This window comes from Colobus angolensis, unplaced genomic scaffold (genome assembly GCF_000951035.1).
Source record: "Colobus angolensis palliatus isolate OR3802 unplaced genomic scaffold, Cang.pa_1.0 Scaffold158, whole genome shotgun sequence".
Taxonomy (NCBI): Eukaryota; Metazoa; Chordata; class Mammalia; order Primates; family Cercopithecidae; genus Colobus; species Colobus angolensis.
The window spans coordinates 10,227,395-10,250,790 of record NW_012114688.1 but is presented as its reverse complement, the minus strand read 5'-3'; the positions used below and the strand labels follow the sequence as shown (position 1 = coordinate 10,250,790).

General features: G+C 35.9%; 1 protein-coding gene across 3 annotated transcripts in view; it reads left to right on the top strand.

Moving 5' to 3' along the window:
• SLC44A5 (solute carrier family 44, member 5) overlaps positions 1-23,396 on the top strand; it is a 426,185-nt gene that overhangs the window by 106,377 nt on the left and 296,412 nt on the right. The gene's annotated exons all lie outside the window — the stretch shown is intronic.

Genomic DNA, 23,396 nt, shown 5'->3' with positions numbered 1-23,396 from the left:
AGTACTCGTTTTATGAATCTGCATGTTCCAATGTTGAGTGGGTACTCTATTCACACAAACTAAAAAGTATATAGAAAATGGTTAAATTCTTAGAAACACACAGCTTCTCAAGATCGAATCAGGACAAATGTGATACCTTGAACAAACCAATATTGAGTTCTGAAATGGAATCAGTCATAAAAAACCTACCAACCCCCCAAAAGTCCTGGACCCGACAGATTCACAACTGAATTCTACCATATGTGCAGAGAAGAGCTGGTACCAATTCTACTGAAACCATTTAAAAATCAAAGAGGAGGGACTTCTCCCTAAATAATTCTATAAAACCAGCTTCACTGTAGTACCAAAACCTGGCAAAGACACAATGAAAAAATAAAACCACAGGCCAGTATCCCTAATAAACATAGACACAAAAAAAACTCAACAAAATACTAGCAAACCAAATCCAGTAGCACATCAAAAAGTTAATTTGTCATGATCAAGTAAGCTTCATTCCTGAGATGCAAGGTTGGTTCAACATATGCAAATCAATGAATGTGATTAACCACACAAATGGAATAAAACAAAAACCATATGATTATCTCAATAGATGCAGAGAAAGCTTTCAATAAAATCTAACATTGTTTCATGATAAAAATTCCCAACAAACTAGGCATTGAAAGAATGTATCTCAAAGTAATTAGCACCATCTATGATAAACCCATTGCCAACATCATACCGAATGGGCAAAAGTTGGAAGCATCCTCTTTAAGAATAGGAACTGTCAGACTTAGTGACATGGTAAAACCCCATCTCTACAAAAAATACAAAAATTAGCCAGGCATTGTGCCTGTGGTTCCATGCTACTTGGGAGGCTGAGGTGGGATGATCGCTTGGCCTGGGAGGCGGGATTACAGTGAGCCAAGATCGAGTCACTGCATTCTAGCCTGGGCAGTGAGACACAGTCTCAAAAAAAGAAAAAAAAAAGGAAAAGAAATAGGAACTAAACAAGGATTCCTACTCCTCTTCAACATAGTACAGAAAGTCCTAGACAGAGCAATCATGTAAGAGAAATAAATTAAAGGGATCCAAATAGGAAAAGAAGTCAAATTATCTCTCTTTACTGACAATATGATTATATACCTAGAAAACCCAAAAGACTCCACCAAAAGGCTCCTAGACCTGGTAAACAACTTCAGTAAAGTGTCAGCATACAAAATCAATGTACAAAAACCAGTAGGATTTCTACACCAATAACATTCAAGCTGACAGTAAAACCAAGAATATAATCCTATTTACGAAAGCCACAAAAATACATAAAATACCTAGGAATATATCCAATTATGGGGGTGAAAGACCCCTACAAGAACTACAGAACACTGCTGAATGAAGTAATAGATGACACAAATGGAAAAACATTCCATGCTCATGAATTGGAAAAATTAATATCATTAAAATAGCAATACTGCCCAAAGCAATCTACAGATTCAAGCCTGTTCTTATCAAACTATCAATATCATTTTTCATAGAATTAGAAACAAACTCTTCTAAAGTTCACATAGAACCAAAAAGGAACCTGAATAGCCAAAGTCAAATAGCTTGAGTCATCACATGACCCAACTTCAAACGATATTATAAATCTCCAGTAACCGAAACAACATCATACTGGTACAAAAACAGACATATGGAAAAACAATGGAACAGAATAGAGAACCCAGAAATAAACCCACACACCTACAACTGTCTGATCTTCAATAAAGTCAACAAAAATAAGCAATGGGGAAAGGACTTCCTGTTCAATAAATGGTACTGGGATAGCTTGCTGGCCATATGCAGAAGAATGAAACTAGACCCCTACTTTGAACCGTATACAAAAATTAATGTGAGATGAATTAAATATTTAGATGTAAACCTCAAACTATAAAAATCCTAGAAGAAAGTCTAGGAAATGCCATTTTGGGCACTAGTCTTGGCAAATAATTTATGACTAAGTCTTTCCTCAAAAGTAATTTCAATAAAACAAAAAACAAGTGAGACCTAACTAAACTAAATAGTTTTTGCACAACAAAAGAAACTATCAAAAAATTAAACAACAACACACAGAATAGGAGAAAATATTTGCAACTATGCATCCAACAAAGATCCAATATCTAAAATCCAAAAGTATCTTATAGAACTCAACAAGCAAAAACCCAGATAACCCCATTAAAAAGTGGGCAAAGGACATGAGCAGGCACTTCTCAAAAGAAGACATACAAACAGCCAAAAAAGTACGAATAAATGCTCCATACTGTTAATCATCAGAGACATGAAAATCAAAACCATAATGAAATACCATCTCACACTAGTCAGAATGACTATTATTGAAAAGACAAAAAATAACAGATGATGGTGAGGCTGCAGAGAAAAGGGAAGACTTATATACTGTTGGTGGAAAAGTAAATTAGTTCAGCCACTGTGGAAAGCAGTTTGGAGACTTCTCAAAGAACTTAAAACAGAACTACAATTTATTCCAGCTATCCCATTAGTTTCCCAAAGAAAAACAAATCATTCTACCAAAAGGACACATGCACTCATTTGTTCATCACAGCACTATTCACAGTAGCAAAGACATGGAATCAAACTAGGTGCTCATTATCCGTGGATTGAACACAGAAAATGTGGATAAATAAAATATTTTCCATATACTGTGAAATACCATGGAATACTATGCAGCCATAAATGAGCAACATGGATGTAGCTGGAGGTCATCATCCTAAATGAAATGACAAAGGAACGAAAACCAAAATACTGCATATTCTCAGTGACAGCTAAACATTGGATGCCTATGGACATCAAGATGGGAAAAATAGACACTGAAGACTACTAGAGAGGGGAGGGGGGAAAAGGAAAGAGCTGAAAAACCACCTATTGGGTACTGTGCTCACTATTTGGATGATGAGATCATTCATACCACAGACATCAGTATCATGCAATATACCCATGTAACAAACCTATGTATGTATCCCTTGAATCTAAAATAAAAGTTGAAATTATAAATAAAAGGAAATAATTATTTTCTCTGACAAACTGAGGGATAGAGAGGTATTTCCCTAGTTACAGAAAACTTTCATTTCCTGAGGCAAAGATAACGATTTTGCCCTAATTTAGAACTTTTATGACAGGCTTCCACAATGATTTTACATTTACAGATTTCAAATTAGTTTCCAGTATTGACATCCTTTACTTGGTCCTTTATATAAAAGATTTATATTTTTTAGTAAAATCAAAAAGAAAAGAAAAGGTATATTTCTGTGGTTGTGTCTACATTTTATCTGTAAAACTGAAAATTTCATAAATATGGGATTAGCATAGTGATTGAGCTATAAATTTTCAATATTCCTATGTTCTGTGCAATTTTTAATGTTTTTTATTGGCATATATATAAAGAAAAATATACACATCATTATATGATAGCAGCTTGATGAACTATTACAAAATAAACAGATCCATGTAGCTACCACAAACATTAAGAAATACATATTATTGGTCCCCCAGAATCCCTTTAATGCCCCTTCCCAATTACTACCACTTTGCCTAAAGGTAACTATTATTTTAACAGCAGTGCTTGCTTTTCCCTAGTTTTTAATGACCCAAAAGTAAAATTACAAATGTGAGAAATTCTCATTTGTGGAATAAGGAAAACCTTGGGGAAAATGGAAATACTGTATATTAATTATTTTAAGATAACTTTATGACATACAAGCAGGTATCAAGTTACTTTGCCAATTTAGAGTTATAAAAATACTTGTTTAGTTGATTATCTCATAAAAGTTACAAAAATGAATCTTTAAAAGTGGAAAAATGATAAGGATTAGTAAAAAAAAAAAAAAAAATCCCCTCACTGTTTAGGAGTAAAATACAAAACATAATTGAACAGCAAAAAAAAAAAATCTCTCTTAAAAATATCCTACAGTTCCTCAGGCCTTTGCATCTGCAGCCTACACATATAGTGGCAGGATACGCTACAGACCTGGTTTTCCAGCTTTCACTTTTAGTGACTCAGAGCATAGTCCATGTTGGATTAGCCTGACTGAGTATTATTGTCAGAGTAGTTCCTTGGCCGTTTATGTAGACACAGTCTTTTTCTCTCATTGCAACCTAAGTATTATGACAGGCCAATAATTCTTTCAGCATGTGTGTGAACTTGATTTACCCATGGACAGTGTGAATACAGCACATATTACTTGAGAGGTTTATAAGAGTGTGTTAGTCTTTTCTCACACTGCTATAAAGAACTCCCTGGGTAATTTATAAAGAAAAGAGGTTTAATTGACACATAGTTCCACAGGCTGTATAGGAGGCATGACTGGGGAGGCCTCAGGAAACTTAAAATCATGGCAGAATGGTGAAGAGGAAACAAGCATGTTTTCCCATGGCTGCAGGAGAGAGAGAGCAAAGGGGGAAGTGTTACACACTTTTAAATAACCAGATCTCCTGAGAACTCACTGGCTATTGCAAGAACAGAAAGGGGGAAATCTGACCCCATGATCCAGTCACCTCCCACCATGACATTTGGTTGGGGACACAGAGCCAAACCAGAGTTAGTGCATTTTTTGAAGAGAATTTGATTCAAGTACTGAGATATTGACTCCACAACTATAAATTATTGATGTATATTAACATTATCCAGGAGAAGCGTTAATTGGCCTGACTTGAGAGGAGATTTGAGAAAGAGTTGAGGTAAAGGGAAACTATCCAGGAACATCCATGTATTTTTGTAAAATCCATGTATTTTGTATTTCTGTGGCTGTATTACTTCAAATAAAGCATAATGACAATAATACCTTTTGTTCATGTAACACTTCTAATTGTCACAGAGTACGTTTATCTTATTTAATTCTCAGAATAACTCTGTGATGTAAGCAAGGAAAATATGAGTCAGATAAGGAAATTAAGGCTCATGAGAGGTTGAATGGTTTGAGACACAGCAGAGCAAATTGCTAGCTCAGCAAGGCCGGAGCCCCCACTCTTGAGTTCTCAGTGCGAGGCCTGTTACATTACAATACTGAGACTTTTTCAAAACATATGCTAAAACCTTATTTGAGTCATTTTTGTAATATTAATTTTTCTAAGTCCATTTATAGGTGAAAAGAATATACATTTTTATTTTAAGAAAGTAGAGATCTTGAAATATATCCTTATTTTCTTCATGTATGAATATTAATTGAGGGTCCATAGTGTGGTTGGCACTGTAAATGACTAATTTCTTGTGAGTTCAGACTTCCCATGAGGCCATGTTAAGGTAAAATGCTGCTGGCTAAAAACACACTGTCAGATATACAGGCAAAAATGTTTTTCTGTCCTTTGATCAGTGTTGTTTAGTCTCATTCATTCAAACTTGTGCCCTCCTCTGTAGGAAAACAAGGTCTATCAGGCACAGAACTGTCACTGATTTTGAAACAGGTAGCTGTGTACTCAGAGAAGCTTCATGCGTGTGTGTATGTGCATGTTGTACGTGCATGTGAGCGTGCATGTGTGTGTAGTACAGAATTTGACCATTTACTCGGTGCATCAAAATTACTGCCTTTCTTCTGTTGCCTTTGCTAACAAAACTATTGTTGGCATCACTGCGTACCATGTGCTGACTTTTACACTTGCTTTTAGGGCTTGAATCTATCTTATGCATTGTTTCATCACAAAGAACTTCAGCAATTTGATTCTCATTGTGTTTGAATTATCAACTTCGTATGTGTGACTTGAGCTTGTTAGATTCGTTTTTAGCACATGTGTGCCTAAACAGAAAGCAGGTTTTAAAAAAGAATGATGGAAGTTAATTATTTTGCTGTATAATGCTGTTTTATTAAACATTTGGCTTTGGCATTATTCATTGGCATCTGTCATTTCTCTATGCCTGAGGCTTTTGATTCAGATAGCAATTCATCAGATAAGCATAATTATTCAGCAAGAAGCCTCTGTGTAAGAACCTGGAGTGTAAGCTATTTCAGATGTCTTTTGGGGTGATATGGCACTTTACCAGAGACTAACAAAACCAACATAAACTCTCCTTGGCCCATGAAATTCATGACTGCAAGGTTTGCTTGATCATGTTTATTTCAAAATAATGAGAAAGTGTATTTGAAAGTGCTTTGAACTTCATAGAATGCTTAGCAAACATAAAAGTATTGCTATCATTATCAATTATGCTTACTGGAATGTTCCCCTTAATAATGTGAGATTACCTTGAAAAAGTAGCAAGATCTGCTATCTTTAGTTTTGTGCAAGTTATGGGAATGTAGTAACAAATAATCTCCATTGACAAAGAAATATCTGACTTATTATCTATTTTGTCACTGTCTTTTAGGCTTTCAGCACTTGGCAAAGGAGAATGAGATTGAGGAGGTATAGAGGAATCAAGAGATAGGAGGGAAATAATTCCTGGAGAGACTTTCACTGAAATGTGCTGGGAAGACTGGCTCTTTGTCTCTCCCTGACCCTATTAATCTGTCCTTGTTTTAGGTTTTTTTTTTTTTTTAAATGTTCATTGAAGTTGATGGAGTCTTTTACTAAATTAAATCTTCTCTTCTAAAGTTACCTTATATATCAATACAAGCTACTAGTTTTCTAAGGTTCATTTAGTACTCTGAAAATAGGATGAGGAAAGAATCAACTGAGCACTTTATTAAATGCTTGACTTTGCCTTAAGCATATTGTGTATATTGTAATATTGTTATGGCAACCCTACAAATTAGGGAAAGCTATCCTCGATTTATACATGAGAACAAAGAGGTTTCAAGATGATACATCGATTTGTTCAAGGCTATACAACTAGAAAATGAGAGAGCTGGCATTCAAGACTATACTCCTTGGAACCCTTTACTCATGCTTTTGATCCTTACCCGCAATACTGACTTTGAAGTGAAATGTTCATTGATTTGAAGTTTTCAAGGTTCTTTCACCAAAGTAATTTTCTCTGATGTTACCAATAATTGTACTGAAGAGCAGAAATGATTTGCTTCAGTTTTACAAAGGAACCTCAGAGTGTTTGTATCAGTCAAAATATCCACTGTAACAAAAATACCTAAAATGTGTAATGGTTCTAATATTGTAAAGTTTATTTGTTTATTTCCCTTTCATATAAAGTCAAAAAATATCTTGTATATAATTGATGGGGTTGGCTGTCCTCCAAGCAGTGATTCAGGCATCTATGTTCCTTCAATTTTGTGGAGCCTCCATTTTAAACATATGGCTTCCAAGGGTGTACTTGCAGAAGGTAGATAAAGTGATGGTAAATATTACTTTTGTTTATCTTCCAGTTTTTGCAGGCAATAGTTTTACCAAATGCTTTGCCACTGCATACTAAGAATTTCCATCTTTCGAGCCTCAGATATTAATTTCTTATTATTTACTGCCTGGCCACAAGTGACATATATTTTAGATTTTTCTCATAGCAATAGTCCATTTGGATGCATGACTTTCTGTATTGATTATGATAGAATGGTTGCTCTTATTAAATAAACCTTAGAATTGCCATGGTTTAACACAGTAGTTTATTTCCAGCTCACAAAATAGCAATATTGGGTTCACAATGGTATACTTGTGTGTTAGGGATGGTAGAAATCAGGTTTAGGAGGACTGTGCTTAACAATTTGGACATCTTGGCATTCATTCATATGCCACCTTTAGCAGGTGGCTTTCAACATCATGTGGACATTGACAGCCAGATAGTGGATGGGAGGGGTTTATGGGCAGAGTCTATTAAAGATGCCTATCACTTCTGTCCACATTTCATTACCTAGAACTAAGCATACCCACACCTAACTACAAAGGAGGCTAGAAAGTGCAGTAGAGCTGTGTGCCCAGGAGAAGGGGTAATGAGTTGTCAGATAGCTATTCTCTGCCATAGTGGGTAATGAGCATATTTACACTAGCTGCATCTGTACATTTGACAAAGAACTGAGTGTGTTCACATGAACCGATAGAGTATTGAAAAATATTCCAGCCGGGCGCGGTGGCTCAAGCCTGTAATCCCAGCACTTTGGGAGGCCAAGGCGGGTGGATCACCAGGTCAGGAGATCGAGACCATCCTGGCTAACATGGTGAAACCCCGTCTCTACTAAAAATACAAAAAACTAGCCGGGTGTGGTGGCGGGCGCCTGTAGTCCCAGCTACTCAGAGGCTGAGGTGGGAGAATGGCGTGAACCCGGGAGGCGGAGCTTGCAGTGAGCCCAGATCCTGCCACTGCACTCCAGCCTGGGCGACATAGCAAGACTCCATCTCAAAATAAAATAAAATAAAATAAAATAAATAAAAATATTCCTATCATGATATAAGAAGAGAAAGAGACAGGGTAGTCAAAGAGCTAACTAGCTCCAGTTAAAAGCTCCTGTGTCTTATTTGAGTATACAAAATATATTTATAAATACAGTTATGCATTGCTTAATGATGGAGATATGTTCTGAGAAATGCATTGTTTGCTAGGCAACTTCATAATTGTGCAAACACCTTAGAGCAGGGGTCCCCAACCCCTGAACCATGGACAGTACTGGTATGTGGCCTGTTAGAAACTGGGCCACACAGCAGGAGGTGAGTGGCAGGCAAGCAGGCATTACTGCCTGAGCTCTGCCTCCTGTCAAGATCAGGGGTGGCATTAGATTCTCATAGGAGCACAAACCCTTCTGTGAACTGCACACATGAGGGATCTATGTTGTGTGCTTTTTATGAAAATCTAATGCCTGATGATCTGAGGTGGCACAGTTTCATCCTGAAACTACCAAACCACTCCCTCCCAGCCCCCATTCATGGAAAAATTGTCTTCCACAAAATCAGGTCTCTGGTGCCAAAAAGGTTGGGGACCACTGCCTTGAAGAGTATTTTTACACAAACCTAGATGGTATAACCTACTTCACACCTAAGCTATATGGTATAGCTTATTGCTCCTGTGCTACCAACCTATACAGCATGCTACTGTTTTGAATATTGCAGCTAACTAGGACACTGTGGTAAGTATTCATTTAGCTAAACATAGAAAAGGTACAGTAAAATTATGACATTAGAATCTTATGGGACCTCCTTCATATATGTGGTTTGTTGTTGGCCAAAACATCCTTATTTGGCATATGACTATAGACAAAACACTAGGCAAACCTGTTTTGAGTGTATTTGCTGATAGTAAAAACTTGACTGTCAATATACTGCATGCAATTCTATCATTTGAGAGAAGAAGTGTGCTTATGGCCTATGAATGAGTTCTCTCATCTTGAAAAAATCCATATTTGCAACTGGATTAAATTCATTTCATGAACATTTTACATGCCTGCTGTTTTAAAAAACATGATTTTGATAATAATGTGTACTTTTCTTTCACAAAGTATGTCTGACTTTAGTGAGAAAGAGAAAGACTAATTGCATAGCTTTCATTGTATTATTAAATAGAAAATATTTTTGAGGACTAAAGTAAAAAAAGTGGATTAGCATGCAAATATTATAATCAAATCTAAAAATTGCTATTATGTTAAGTAAAATAAATTAAGACAGTAGAATGGGTAACATATTTTCCTATGCATTTTAAAGAATGCAACATGAGGTTAGAATTTGTAAAATGGAAATAACGATTAAATGGACTGAAATAACATCACATTTTAGGAAGGTTGTGCTGCTACTTCAGTAGTTTTATTATGAAGGTTTATTGTTGGTTCCTTGGCTTGGATATATTTAAGATTAGATGTGGGAAAAGGGAAAGTTCACACTGAGCAGGTGCAGTGTACATGCACCATTACAGCTGACCTATTGGGAAACATGGACCTAAAACCAGGTTTTAAGAAATAATGAATGAATGAATGAATGAATGACAACTTTCAGGTTATTTAGTGCAACATACTGTCAGAAATAGAAGTCTTACTGTATACGTAATCGTAATTTTGAAAATGTCTTAATGTATACATAATGATTATTTTTTCTAACAATTTTCAAGTTGTATTCTTATCCTCTTCCTGAACATGATAAAAACCTTGGCATGCTTTAAATATCCACTGATTAGCATCCTCCTTCTTATCTTGTTGTGTAGAAATTCGGTTTTGCATTTTTAAACACATGAAATATGTTACTAATTTTGGTCATTAGCAATTAAATCTAGCAGTACTCAAAAAAATCAATTTCTGTGGTATTGTTTCTTGTGAACCACACCTGACCTCTGGGTTTATTTTCTTTCTAGATGAAGTATATTCTTAAGTAATTATTTTTCCTGTGGAATTAAACATTTTTAAAATTGAAATATATATTTAAGACATACAATGTATTGTTTTGATATACATGTACAAAAGAGACTGATTACTACAAGCTGAATATAGAATTAACATATCCATCTCTTCACAGACTTACCATTTTGTGTGTGTATGGTAAGAACACCTAAGATCTAATCTCTTAGGAAATTTCACATGTGTATTACAGTACTATTAACTATAGTACTCATGCTGTACATTAGATCTCTACAACTTATTTATTCTACATAATGAAACTTTGTTCCATTTGCCCAATATCTCCACCTACCACTCCCCCCAAACTCCAGGAAATCACCATTGTACCCTCTTCTTCTATGAATTTGACTTTTTTAGATTCCAGAAATAAGTGAGATTATGCAGTAACTTTCTTTATGTGTCTGATTTATTTCACTTAACATGATGTCCTCCAACTTCATTTACATTGTAACAAATGGCAGGATTTCCTTTTTTATAAAAGTCAGAATAAAATACACACACACACACACACACACACACACACACACACACACAGCAATTTTTTTCCCATTCATCTGTCTATAGACACGTAGGTGGTTTCCATATTTTGGATATTGTGAATAATGCTGCAATGAACATGGGAGCACAGATATGTCATTGACATATTGATATCATTTCCTTTGGATATGTATTCAGAAGTGGGATTGCTGGATCATATAGATAGCACTCCTTCCTTTAATTTTCTGAAGAGCTTCCATACTGTTTTCCATAATGACTATACCAAATTACATTCTTATTGATAGTGTGCAAGAGTTCCCTTTTCCTCACATTCTCATAAACACTTATTTTTTGTCTTTTTGATAACAACCATTCTAATAGGTGTGAAGTGACATCTCATTGTGGTTTTGATGTGCATTTCCCCAATGATTAGTGATATTAACCATCTTTTTACATACTAAGTGGCGATCTTTATGTCTTCCTTGGAAAAATTTTTATTTAAGTCCTTCGCCCATATTTTCAACTGGGCTATTTGTATTTTTGCTATTGAGTTCTATGAGTTTCTTATATATTTTGGATATTAACTCCTTATTAGATATATGGTTTGGAAATATTTTCTTTCATTTTGTAGGTTGCCTTTTCATCTTAATGTTCCCTTTGCTTTGCAGAAGTTTGTTTTTAGCATGATGTAGTCCCACTTTTTTTGTTGTTGTTGTTGTTGTTGTTTGTTTGCTTGTGTGTTTTTGGTGTCATATGCAAAAAAAAAAAAAAATTCTTCATCAAGACTGACATCATAGAGCTTGTTCCCTATGTTTTTTCTTAGGAGTTTTACAGTTTCAAGTCCCATGTTAAAAGTCTTTAATCCATTTTGAGTTGCTTTTTGTGTATATTGTAAGATAAGGGTCCAATTCCATTTTTCTTTTTTTTTGCATGTGGATATTCAGTTTTTCCAACACCATTTATTGAAGAGACTGTCCTTTCCCCATTGTCTATTCTTGGTACCCTTGTCAATTATTATTTGACAGTTTATTTGTGGGTTTCTCTCTGGGCTCTCTATTCTGTTCCACTGCTCTGTGTGTCTGATTTTATACTAGTATCATCTTGTTTTGATTAGGACAACTTTGTAGTATAATTTGAAATCAGAACCTGTGACATTGTCAACTTTGTTCTTCTTTCTCAAGATTGTGCTATTTGGGGTTGCTTGTGGTTCTGTACAAATTTTAGGATTCCATTTCTGTGAAAATTGCTTTTAAAAATTTGATAGGGATTACCAACAAAAAAAAGGATGAATGAGATCTAGTATTTGATCATACAACAGAGTGACTATAGTTAATAATGAATAATTGTATATTTAAAAATAACTAAAAGAGTGTAATTTGATTGTTTGTGGCACAAAAGATAAATGCTTGAAGGGATGGAGACTCCATTCTCCATGATGTGATTATTTCACACTGCATACCTGTATCAGAACATTGTATGTACCCCTGAGGTATATACACATACTATATACCCACAAAATTTGAAAATTTAAAAAATTAAATTTTTTGTAGAGATTGCATTTTTATACATATTGCATTTGATGGTGTTTTACAATTTCCTTAAGCTGTTTTCACTCTTTTTCATTTTTTTCTTTTTGCTTCTTTGACTGAAGGATTTCCGATACCTGTCTTTGAGTTTGCTGATCCTTTCTTCTCCTTATCTAGTCTGCTGTTGAGCCCCTGTATTGAAATTTTTCAGTTATTGTATTATTCAGCTCTATGATACCTAGTACTTTTCTATGTTTTCTGTTTCTTTGCTGGAATTCTCACTTTGTTCATACATTATTGTCCTTATCTCAGTGAGCATCTTTATGACTGTTTTTTGTTTTTGTTTTTTTTTGAGATGGAGTCTTGCTGTGTCACCCAGGCTGGAGTGCAGTGGCGCGTTCTCGACTCACTGCAAACTCCGCCTCCTGGGTTCACGCCACTCTCCTGCCTCAGCCTCCCAAGTAACTAGGACTACAGGGGCCTGTCACCATGCCCGGCTAAGTTTTTGTATTTTCAGTAGAGACAGGGTTTCACTGTGTTAGCCAGGATGGTCTCAATCTCCTGACCTTATGATCCACCCGCCTCAGCCTCCCAAAGTGCTGGGATGACAGGCTTGAGCCACCGTGCCCGCCCTATGACTATTATTTTTAACTCCTTCAGGTAAGTTACATATCTCAATTTCATTAGGGCCAGTATCTTGTTCTTCTGTTTGGCACATATTTCCGTTTTCTCATTTTCCTAGCTGGTTTCTGTGTGTTAGGTAAGACAGCCATCTCTCCCCATCTTCAGAGATTCTGGGTGCCTCTCAAATTTTGTGCTGCAAAGAGCCATATTTTTTCTCAGCGGTCTCAGAAGACTGAAGTTTACCAAGTTTCATCAGTGCTCTGAGACAGTGAGATAGGATCCATTTCCTACAGTAGCAGCTAGAAAAGTTGGAGTGCTAGATGTAAGATCCAATTCCTTTTCTTTTCATGGAGAAGCCGGAAGCTGGGGTTTATTCCCCCTTCACTCTTCACTGAGTCAGAGAGACCTGTGGAAAATTTCTGCGTGTTCATTCAGACTGAATGCTCTTTCAAATCACTTCTTTGCTGTTTGTCACTTTCAGGGATCTAGTGAATGCCAGGCCCCATCAGCTCTCAGATAAAGGTGGCTTGAGACCAGCTTCTCAGGTAGCAACCAGAAAAGCTGGGATACTAGATGGGTAGGCCAACTCCTAGGGAGAAGTTGGTGGCTTAGTTTTATTGCTAAAATGAGCTAGGAGAAGGAGCTCTGGAAGTGCCACATGCCTGTTTAAATTCCCAGGGCATTAGTGATTGCCTGCGTCATCAGCTCCAGGAGCCAGTGACTTTGATGCTAGATTCTCAATTCCAGAGATATGCAAGTTTGGAGTTAATTCCTTGGGTACTAGCTATAAGAGTTGGGTGCTAAATGTGTGGTCCAGGTTCTGCCAGGGAGAAGTTGGAGGTTTGATTTTATCATTGGAGAAGGCTGGGGGTAATGTCTCAGTCCATTGTGTGTTGCTATAACAGAATAGCTGAGACTGGGTAACCTATAATGATCAGAAATTTATTTTCTCACAGTTCTGGAGGCTGGGAAGTTCAAGATAAAAGCACCAGCATCTGGCAAGGGCATTCCTGCTGTGTCATCACATGGTAGAAAACAGAAAGGCAAAGAGACAAAATGGGGCCACACTCACCCTTTGATAATGGCGTTGCCCTGATGACCTAATCACCTCTCAAAGGTTCTACTTGTTAATTTCAGTGTGAGTTTTGGAGAGGACAAACATTTGAACCATACCAAGGAGAGAAACCATAGGAATTGCCACATTCCCCTTTATGCTTCCAGAGGACTAGAGATTGCTTACCTCATCAGCTTCCAGTACAAGCTAGCTAAAAGCTAGACCCTCAGGCAGATGCTTTGAAGTGAAAATTTTCTCAGTCACTTTGTGTACAGAAGTCTATAAACTAGCTTCTGGATTTTTCTCAGATGAAACTGATCCACGCGTAGCTGTTTATTTGGTGTGTCTGTGGGTGGAGGGAGAATCCTGTGCCTCCTATTCTGTCATTTTGCTAACTTTCTTATTGAGATGGTTTGTTTTATATTCTGTAAGTCATTATATATCTGAAAATTTATCTTTATTCATGATGACAGTTTAGCTAGGTAGAGATTTTTTTATTAAAAGCTATTTTTTCCCTCAGGATTTTGAAGATATTATTATATTGTGTTTTCAGTCTCTACTGTGGCTGATAATTCCATTGTAAAATCTAATCAGTGTTCTCCCATGGCTAATCTCTGTTTCTTCTCTAATAGATTTTCTGCTTGTTGCTGATTTATCTATTTCTTCTTGCAATTCTGTTGGTTCTTGCATATTGTGTTTTCAGGCTATATTGTTACATTACACATATGTTGATGATACACATGTATTCACTGGTATCTAATTGTACATTTGTATTGTTTGATATCTGGCTTGGACATGTAAAGGTTGAACACCGTCTACTTTTATTTGTAGAGAAAAAAATCATCGGACACAACCAAAGGCTTGAAATCCTCTGGCATTCTTTATGTATATCATTGTTCTTTTAGTTTCAGGGGTCAAAAGTCTGCAAAGTAGCTTAAGCAAATAAGGGACTTTATTAACTCAACTAATTGTAAAGGGCAAAGATGACGCTGAATGTGTCTGGAATCAGGGAACTAAATGATTCCATAATACTTCTTTCATTCACTTTTCTGCATTTTGTCTTTTCTTCTAATACATTCAGGACTTCACATGATGAGGTCATGGTCTTTGTCACTCCTAGGATTTTATATGAGGGGCTTTGTAACCAACTGAAGAAAGGATACTACCTTCTCACCTTCAGGTAGAAAATTCCAAGGAAAAGTTCCTGTTCCTCCCAACTTTGGACATTTGCCCATTCCTTGCCCAATCTCCTGTGCCCAAATAAATAAGTACCATCATTGACCTAGTTTGTTTACTATGGTAACACTGTGGTCAGGAAGCCAAGGGTTAGAATTTGTTACCAAAGGAAGGGAGAAGACGTGCTGAGTAGATAAGAACAATAATCATAATACCTTTTTCCTACTTTCCCAGAGATTAAGAACATGACCCTTCCTTAATTCTAAGCCTGTTCTAGCAATATGTCTTTATCTTTGCCTTTATGGAGCTTCCTTAGTCTTATCTATGTGTATTTAATAACTTTTTATGTGCTGTCTTAGCATGTTGTGTTTTATAGAATTTATTACCTTGCCTTACAGTTATAGCAGTGTATATCTTCCTTATTAGACTATAATCTCTGTGGTAAAGGACTGTGTCCTTTTCATTTTTTTATCTTTATTTATTCATTAATTCAATCATACATTCATTCTACTAATATTTATTGAGTGCTTCCTTTTTGCCAGATACTGTCATAGCCACTGGGCAAATAGTGGATGTTCAATAAATAAATGTCTTCTTGAATAAAACTTCCTGGATATTCTCAGAAAATGTTTCTGTTATGCTACTAAGGTTTTGACAGGCCAGTTGCTTTCATTTCATTTTCCTGTTATTGTAATTTAAAAGCACAAAGTCTAGAGAATGACCTTTGAAATGTTACACATGATATGAATTTCAAAAGAAAAAATTTGGATTGGCATACCAACTTCCTCATCATGTTTTGAAATGTGATACTTCAGGGATAAGACAAAAGAGCAAAGCAGGCCAAAATCCTCTCCACAGAGAGATGAACTGCAGGGCCCGGCACATCCCTGTTTTCATTAAAACAGGTAACATACCCATTGTGTTCAGTCAGCCACAGGCTATTTCAGGATACTTTTTAACACCTTGAAGTCACTAAAATAAATTCCACCGCTTCTCAGGGTATCACCAAATAGAACAAAAGGTAAAATAAAAAATGGAAGAAATGAAAACCCCATATTCTATCCACTTGTTGTGATAATAAAAAATGTATTAAAATCAAGTCCCTCTTTCTAAGACAAAATAACATTTCTTTAGAAACAAGCAACTGATGTTCCCACACAGCTTGATATTTTCCCGCAGATCCTGTGATGCTACCAAAAATCTGCATAATACCGTGTGTGTGTGTGTGTGTGTGTGTGTGTGTTTCTGTGTGTATGTATGCACAAGTGTATGAGTTTGTTAAACTCTGTGAGACTCCCTACACATTTTTCTAGGACAGCTATATATGGTTTGGGGAAAAATAAAGCATCAGGAGCCAGGAAACTCCTTAGAAAATCAAAATCAAAAGTGCACTCATTCATTTATTTTTATCTAATATTTTATCTCACCTTTGTGATTGTATGCATCCTGTTTCTTATACTAGTTCCCTTCTTCCGTGTATTCAACTAATTTCAATCCTTCAACTGTAAGTAACAGGAAATCTTCAACTCACATAACTTAAACAATAAGGAAATGTATTATGAAGCCTAGAGTTTCCTGGATTGGTTAATTCACATCTCAGTGACATCACTGAAATCCTAGATTCTTGCCATCTCAAAATTCTTTGATCCTCAGCATATCAACTTTGACCTCAAGCTATTCATATGATGGTGGCAAGATGGTATCACAACCAGTCACAGCAATTTCCTGCTGAAAAGGATCTATCTTTTCCATGTAATGCCTTTTTCAGAGTAGAGAAACTATACCTGGAAACCCCAGGAGACTTCCCCTCATAGCTCATTTGCCAGGGTTAGGTCACAAGCCCTGACTAAGACAATCCCACGAGAGGGGAATGGGGTTACTATGATGGCTTTGAATTAAAAGTATTTACTTTGGAGTGGTAAAACAGAAGGGTAGATACTGGACAAAATCAAGTCTCTACCAGCAAAGAAGAAAAGGAAATTTTATATGAGGCAAGTGTTAAGAACAAATAACTTAGATCTCCAACTTTTTTTTTTAACAGTAGATTTACTTGCCTTTAATAATAAGCAGAATAAGTAAGTTGTACCTACTAAATTAGGAATATCAATTCTTTACTCGGCTTCTTTATGCACTAACCCATATAACGAGTTACACTGATCTTGAATGTGTCTCTCCCTGACCACTGGAGATAGAATTAATCTTTCTGTTCTGTGCTGTCCATACATACAAACTTCAATGAGCATGTGGAGACACATATTTTAGTTTTTGGAGAGAACAAAACTCTAACAAAATTTCAAAGCATCTTTTACAAACTTTTCTCTTTTCAATGAACAATAGTGGCAATATTAGATAGATAAAGACAATGAGAATGTAGAAGGTTTTGAGTAACTGTCTCAATAATTATTCTTCAGATATTGATCTATAATGTGTCATAAAATAGTGTAAAGAAAGATGCTCTTTTCACAAATTGTAAATATTTCTTCTATAGAGGACCAACCTTGTTAATTAAAAAAGCTATTATCCCAATGTGTTTTTTATGGAAAGCCCAGAGAAAAGAAGGCATTTGTAGGTGAACACAAACAAAATCACTTAATTCACAAAGATATCCCAAATGCCTTTGTTAAAGACATAAGCAATTTTAAATGAGCTAATCCATTAATATCTACCACTGGTTAAATGTAGCATTCTGTTTATTTAAGTCAGTAATTGCTATAAATGATAATGATTCTTCATATCGCTAGATATCCAATGCATTATTCATTTCTCCTTAGGCTGAGATATGAGAACATCAGAGCTATTATAGGTTTTATGTAGTGATTTATAGGAAGAATAGATTATTTATTAAAATAATAGACAACTATTAAAGGGGCATTGTTGACTCACTATTTTTCCTGATGCTTTATTAATTTTATTATTATTATGTTTTAATTTTACAATTTAACATCTTCATGTGGAGCTGAAATTCTAATTAGTGTGAATTTTAGTGTCCTTATTGGAGATCAAGCACCTAAGGGTATTGAACATATAATAATGTCACCTCTTGTTTTTGGTTAACTCTTTATATGGGTTAGTGTGTAATGAAGCTGAGTAAAGGATTAATATTCCAAATTTAGTAGGTACAAATTATTTATTTTGCTATTAAAAGTGAGTAAATCTACTGTTAAAATAGCTGGAGACCTAAGTTGTTATTGGTTGTAAATATCCTTCCTTAAGTATTAAAATCTACTTATTTTCTGTCAGTATCTTTGGCAAATTTTTTTAAGTTGTCTTTTGTTTTCTTGACTTGCCAGTGTACTCCATTTGTCCTTTCATTCATGCTATCACATAAGATGTGATGGAGACTCACTGTGCTAACAAAGGCAGGCCATTCCATCTAAAGCTTCCACCTGCTAAAACACAGATAACTTTTTAATGCTGCTTCTGATTTTTTAAGGGCTTAAGCTTGAAAATTTCCCGTCTTAAAAACAACCAATCAAACAAACAAATGAAAAACCTAGTATAGATGTGGTTTCCTCTGCCTGGAGCTATTTTTGCCCTATTTGCAAGGCTAGTTTCATTTTATATATCAGGTTTCAGCCTGATACTTCTGAGTTGCCACTTTCCACTACTCTATAAGAGTTCCTCTTCCTGTTATTCTCTCTCTTTATGCATTATTATTTACTTCCCTTTACCTGTTGCAATTTATAATTATGTATTTATTTATTGTCTGTTGTCCCTTCAGTGCTATGTCTCAGAGACTGAAAACTCATAGGAGCAAGGACTCATAATAGATAATATTAATAGACATTTATTAAATATTTGATGACTGAATGAATGATCATGGTGTCAAGGCCAGAACCTAATCCTAGGTCTCCAGAATCCCTATTATTGTACATTAGCCACTGCACACTTACAATAAAATATCAATTAAATTATTTCCTATCTTCTACACATGTAGAAAGTAAGCCTTCCCATGACCTGAATTCAACCACAGTCTAATTTCCATGATATATTTGGGAAGCATAACAGAACTAAGTAATTAAGGCTTCTCTAGGAATGTTATTGAAATAATACAATACCAAGAATAGTAGGATTCAGAACAGAAAAAAAATGACAGTTTCTTTCAACAGTTAAAAAGCTTCTGCTTTTCAAAAAGACTGATCTACTCTAAACCAATCAAAACTTTTGACTTCAAGTCAATAGTTACCTTCTTTAAAGATAAATCATTTCTTTTATTTGTGCTTCTTTTCTCTGAATTTTGTAAAATTAATAGAAAAAGAGTAAAACTCCACTTGATACCTATTGAATCCAGCATAATTAAGATCTATTTATTTTCACTTAAAAACAAAACAAAACAAAAATTAATTATTCAATATCACTCCCTTTACACACACACACATATACCCATCCTGCATTTTTTTCAAGCACAAATTATCTTGGAGACTTACTTGATTAACTTAGATGTGAAATAATTTTCTTGTCTATATCAAGGACAGAATGACAAATATTCTCAGATTCTCTTAGCAACAGGCATTTGATTTGCTGTCTTGAATAGAGCCTTGTAAAGTTTCCTTTGTAGGAAAACTACCATATTTGAAAATGTTGCCTTATTGTTGTTTTAAAATTTTCATATTATTATTTTATTACTAAATAAATAAAGGTATGCAACTTTAGAAATAGAAAGTGGTATGGTTTGGCTCTGTGTTCCCACCCAAATCTCAGGTTGAATTGTAATCTCCACATGTTGGAGGAGAGGCCTGGTGGGAGATGATTGAATCACGGAGTGGATTTCTCCCTTGCTATTCTCATAGTAGTAAATGAGTTCTCATGAGAACTGATGGTTTTAAAGTGTGATAATTCCCCGCAACCTCAACCCTCTCTCCTGCCATTATGTAAGATGTGCCTTGCTTCCCCTTCACTTTCCATCATGATCGTAAGTTTCCTGAGGCCTCCCCAGCCATGTGGAACTGTGAGGCAATTAAACCTATTTTCTTTTTAAATTACCCATTCTCAGGTAGTTCTTTGTCACGGTGTGAAAAAGGACTAATACAGAAAAATTGGTACTGGGAGTTTGGGGCACTGCTATAAAGATACCTGAAAATGTGGAAGTGACTTTGGAACTGGGAAGCAGGCAAAGGTTGGAACAGTTTGGAGGGCTCTGAAGAAGAAAGGAAGATGTGGGGAAGTTTGGAACTTCCTAGAGACTAGTTGAATAATTGTGACCAAAATGCTGACAGTGATATGAACAATGAAGCCCAGGCTGGAGTGGTCTCAGATGAAGATGAGAAACTGGGAACTGGAGCAAAGGTCACTCTTGCTATACTTTAGCAAAGAGATTAGCAGCATTTTGCCCCTTCCATAGAGAACTTAGACATGCAAATTTGAATTGAAATAGATGATTTAGGATATCTGGCAGAAGAAATTTCTAAGCAGCAAAGCATTCAAGCTTTTTCTGAAAGTGTACAATCATATGCATTCACAAAGAGATTGTCTGAAATTAGAGCTTATGTTTAAAAGGGAAGTAGAGCGTAAAAGTTTGGAAAATGTGCAGCCTGATTGTGTGATGATAAAAAAGAAAAACCCATTTTATGGGAAGAAATTTAAGCTGTTTGCTGTTGGAATTTGCATAAGTAAAGAGAAGCCAAATATTAATAGCCAAGACAATGGGGGAAATGTCTCCAGGGCATTTCAGAGATCTACATGGCATACCCTCGTATCACAGGCCTGGAGGCCTAGGAGGAAAAAGTGGTTTTGTGGGCCAGGCCCAGGGCCTTGCCGCTCTGTGAAACTTCTGGACTTGTTGCCTGTGTCCTGGCTGGTCCAGCTCCAGTTGTGGCTAAAAGGGGTCAAGGTACAGCTTGGGCTGTTGCTTCAGAAGGTGCAAGCCCCAAGCCTGGGCAGCTTTCACATGGTGTTGGTCTTACAGTTGTGCAGAAGGCAAGAGTTGCGCTTTGGGAGCCTCCACCTATATTTCAAAGGATGTATGGAAACACCTAGATGTCCAGACCGAAGTCTGCTGCTGGGGTAGAACCGTTGTGGAGAATCTTTATTAGGGCAATGCAGAGGGGAGGGCAATGCAGAAGGCAATGCTGCCTAGGGGAGCTGTGAGAAGAAGGCCATCATACCCCAGACCCTAGAATGGTAGATCCACCAACAGCTTGCACCATGCACCTGGAAAAACCACACTCAATGCCAGCTAGTGAAAGCAGTCACAGGGGCTGTACACTGCAGAGTCACAGAAGTGGAGCTGTATGAGGCTGTAGGAACCCACCTCTTGCATCAGTGTGTGCTGGATATGAGGCATGGAGTCAAAGAAGATCATTTTAGAGCTTTAACATTTAATGACTTCCCCACTGGGTTTCAGACTGGCATGGGGCCTGTGGTCTCTTTGTTTTGGTCAATTTATCCCATTTGGAATGGAAACATTTACCCAATGCCTATACCCCCAATGTATCTTGGACATAACTAACTTGTTTTTGATTTTACAAGCTCCTAAGTGGAAGGGACTTGCCTTGTCTCAGAACTTGGACTTTTGAGTTAATGCTGGAATGAGTTAAGACTTTGGGGAACTGTTGGGAAGGCATGATTGGTTTTGAAATGTAAAAAGGACATGAGATTTTGGAGGCGCCAGGGACAGAATGATATGGTTTGACTCTGTGTCCCCACCCAAATCTCATTTTGAATTATAATTCCTACATGTTGGAGGAGGGGCCTGGTGGGAGATAATTGGATCATGGGGGTAGATTTCTCCCTTGCTTTTCTCATGATAGTGAGTTCTCATGAGATCTGATGGTTTTAAAGTGTGGCACTTCCTACCTCACTCTCTCTTTGTCTTTCCTGCCACCATAAAAGATGTGCCTTGCTTCCCCTTCACCTTCTGCCATGATTGTAATCTTCCTGAGGCCTCCCCAGCCATATGGAACTGCGAAGCAATTAATCGCCTTTTCCTTATAAATAACCCAGACTTAGGTAGCTTTTCATAGAAGTATGAAAATGGACTAACACAGAAAATTTCTTAGAGATTGTCTAGTGCAATACCCTCATTTAAAATTTATTTTTTAAAGTAACATAATTAACTTGTATTTACATAACACATTTTTTGAAATGTAGTTGAAATTAACAAATTGTAAACAAATCTTTAAATAAAGAATAATTTCTTATTTTCTTATCTCATTAAAAAGAAGGGGAAATCTAATTCTCTAAATGTTTCAGCAACTCTTTCATTCCGGGGTCTCATTTTTGCCCCATTTGGATTTTCCTTAACATATTTTCTAAATCCTAGCTACAGTACATCTCTGTTTTATCTTGTTTCAAATAATGAGGCCTTTTTAATAGCTAAATTATTCTGTGTTCTATGTATGAGACTATTTGTGGTTTTAGGGAAATAGATGTCTTTAAACTTTTTTGTGGTTTAGAACTTTGATTTTAATAACAATAGTAATAAAAATGATATCTGGATTTTTAAAACAAAGCTTTGCTCACCTCTTTACCACATCTAAGGATCTTTTTCTCTTAATTTCAGATGATTAATCTCCCTCTGAGGTAGCACTTCTGTTTCCCTCAGGCCAGTTTTGGCCAATGCAGTTTTCCCTTTGTCCTGAGGTGGCAAGCCATTTCCCATCTGCTTTCCTCTCTAAATGTTTACACTAAAGCCTTTTCTAATTTATTGTTATGCTCAGCAAATAGAAGAAGCTCAATAAATATTAATTGAATGTGAATGAAAGTGTAATTTATTGTATTTTCACCATAAATGTTATTTATTCAATTTTCAAATTTATTCAGTTGGTAAATTTAATGTATCATGTGACTTTATTTTATTTCATAATTTATCATAATGTTTATCCTATAAGTAAATTCCTTAGTGTTTTATATTTTCCTGAAAACCTTATCAAGTAATACAGGAAGAAAATGATATATACCTGAGGGAAAAATTGAAAGTTATCTTTACTTGTTAAAACAAAATATTTTAAGAATCTTAAGGACAGAGGCTTTGCTATTTCTTTGTTTTATGATCTTCCATTTCATCCACTATACAAGTTAAATAATAGATTGCTATTAAAGTCTTAGAGTTCAAAAAATAGAAGATTTATATTCAACTCATGTTCCTCATATTTCAGAGCAAGAAGGAATTTTAGTGATGGTCCAATCTAATCTTCTCATTTTTCAGAGAAGAAAACTGAAACATCAGGGACTGTTGCAGCTCGTATAGTGTGTACCGTATACACATGCACACACACACACACCCACAAATACAAATAGCCAATGTGTATTCAATATTTTGGTTAATAGGTAGAATTCTAAATGCTTTACCTTGTTAATCTTGATAACTACATACATATATATATA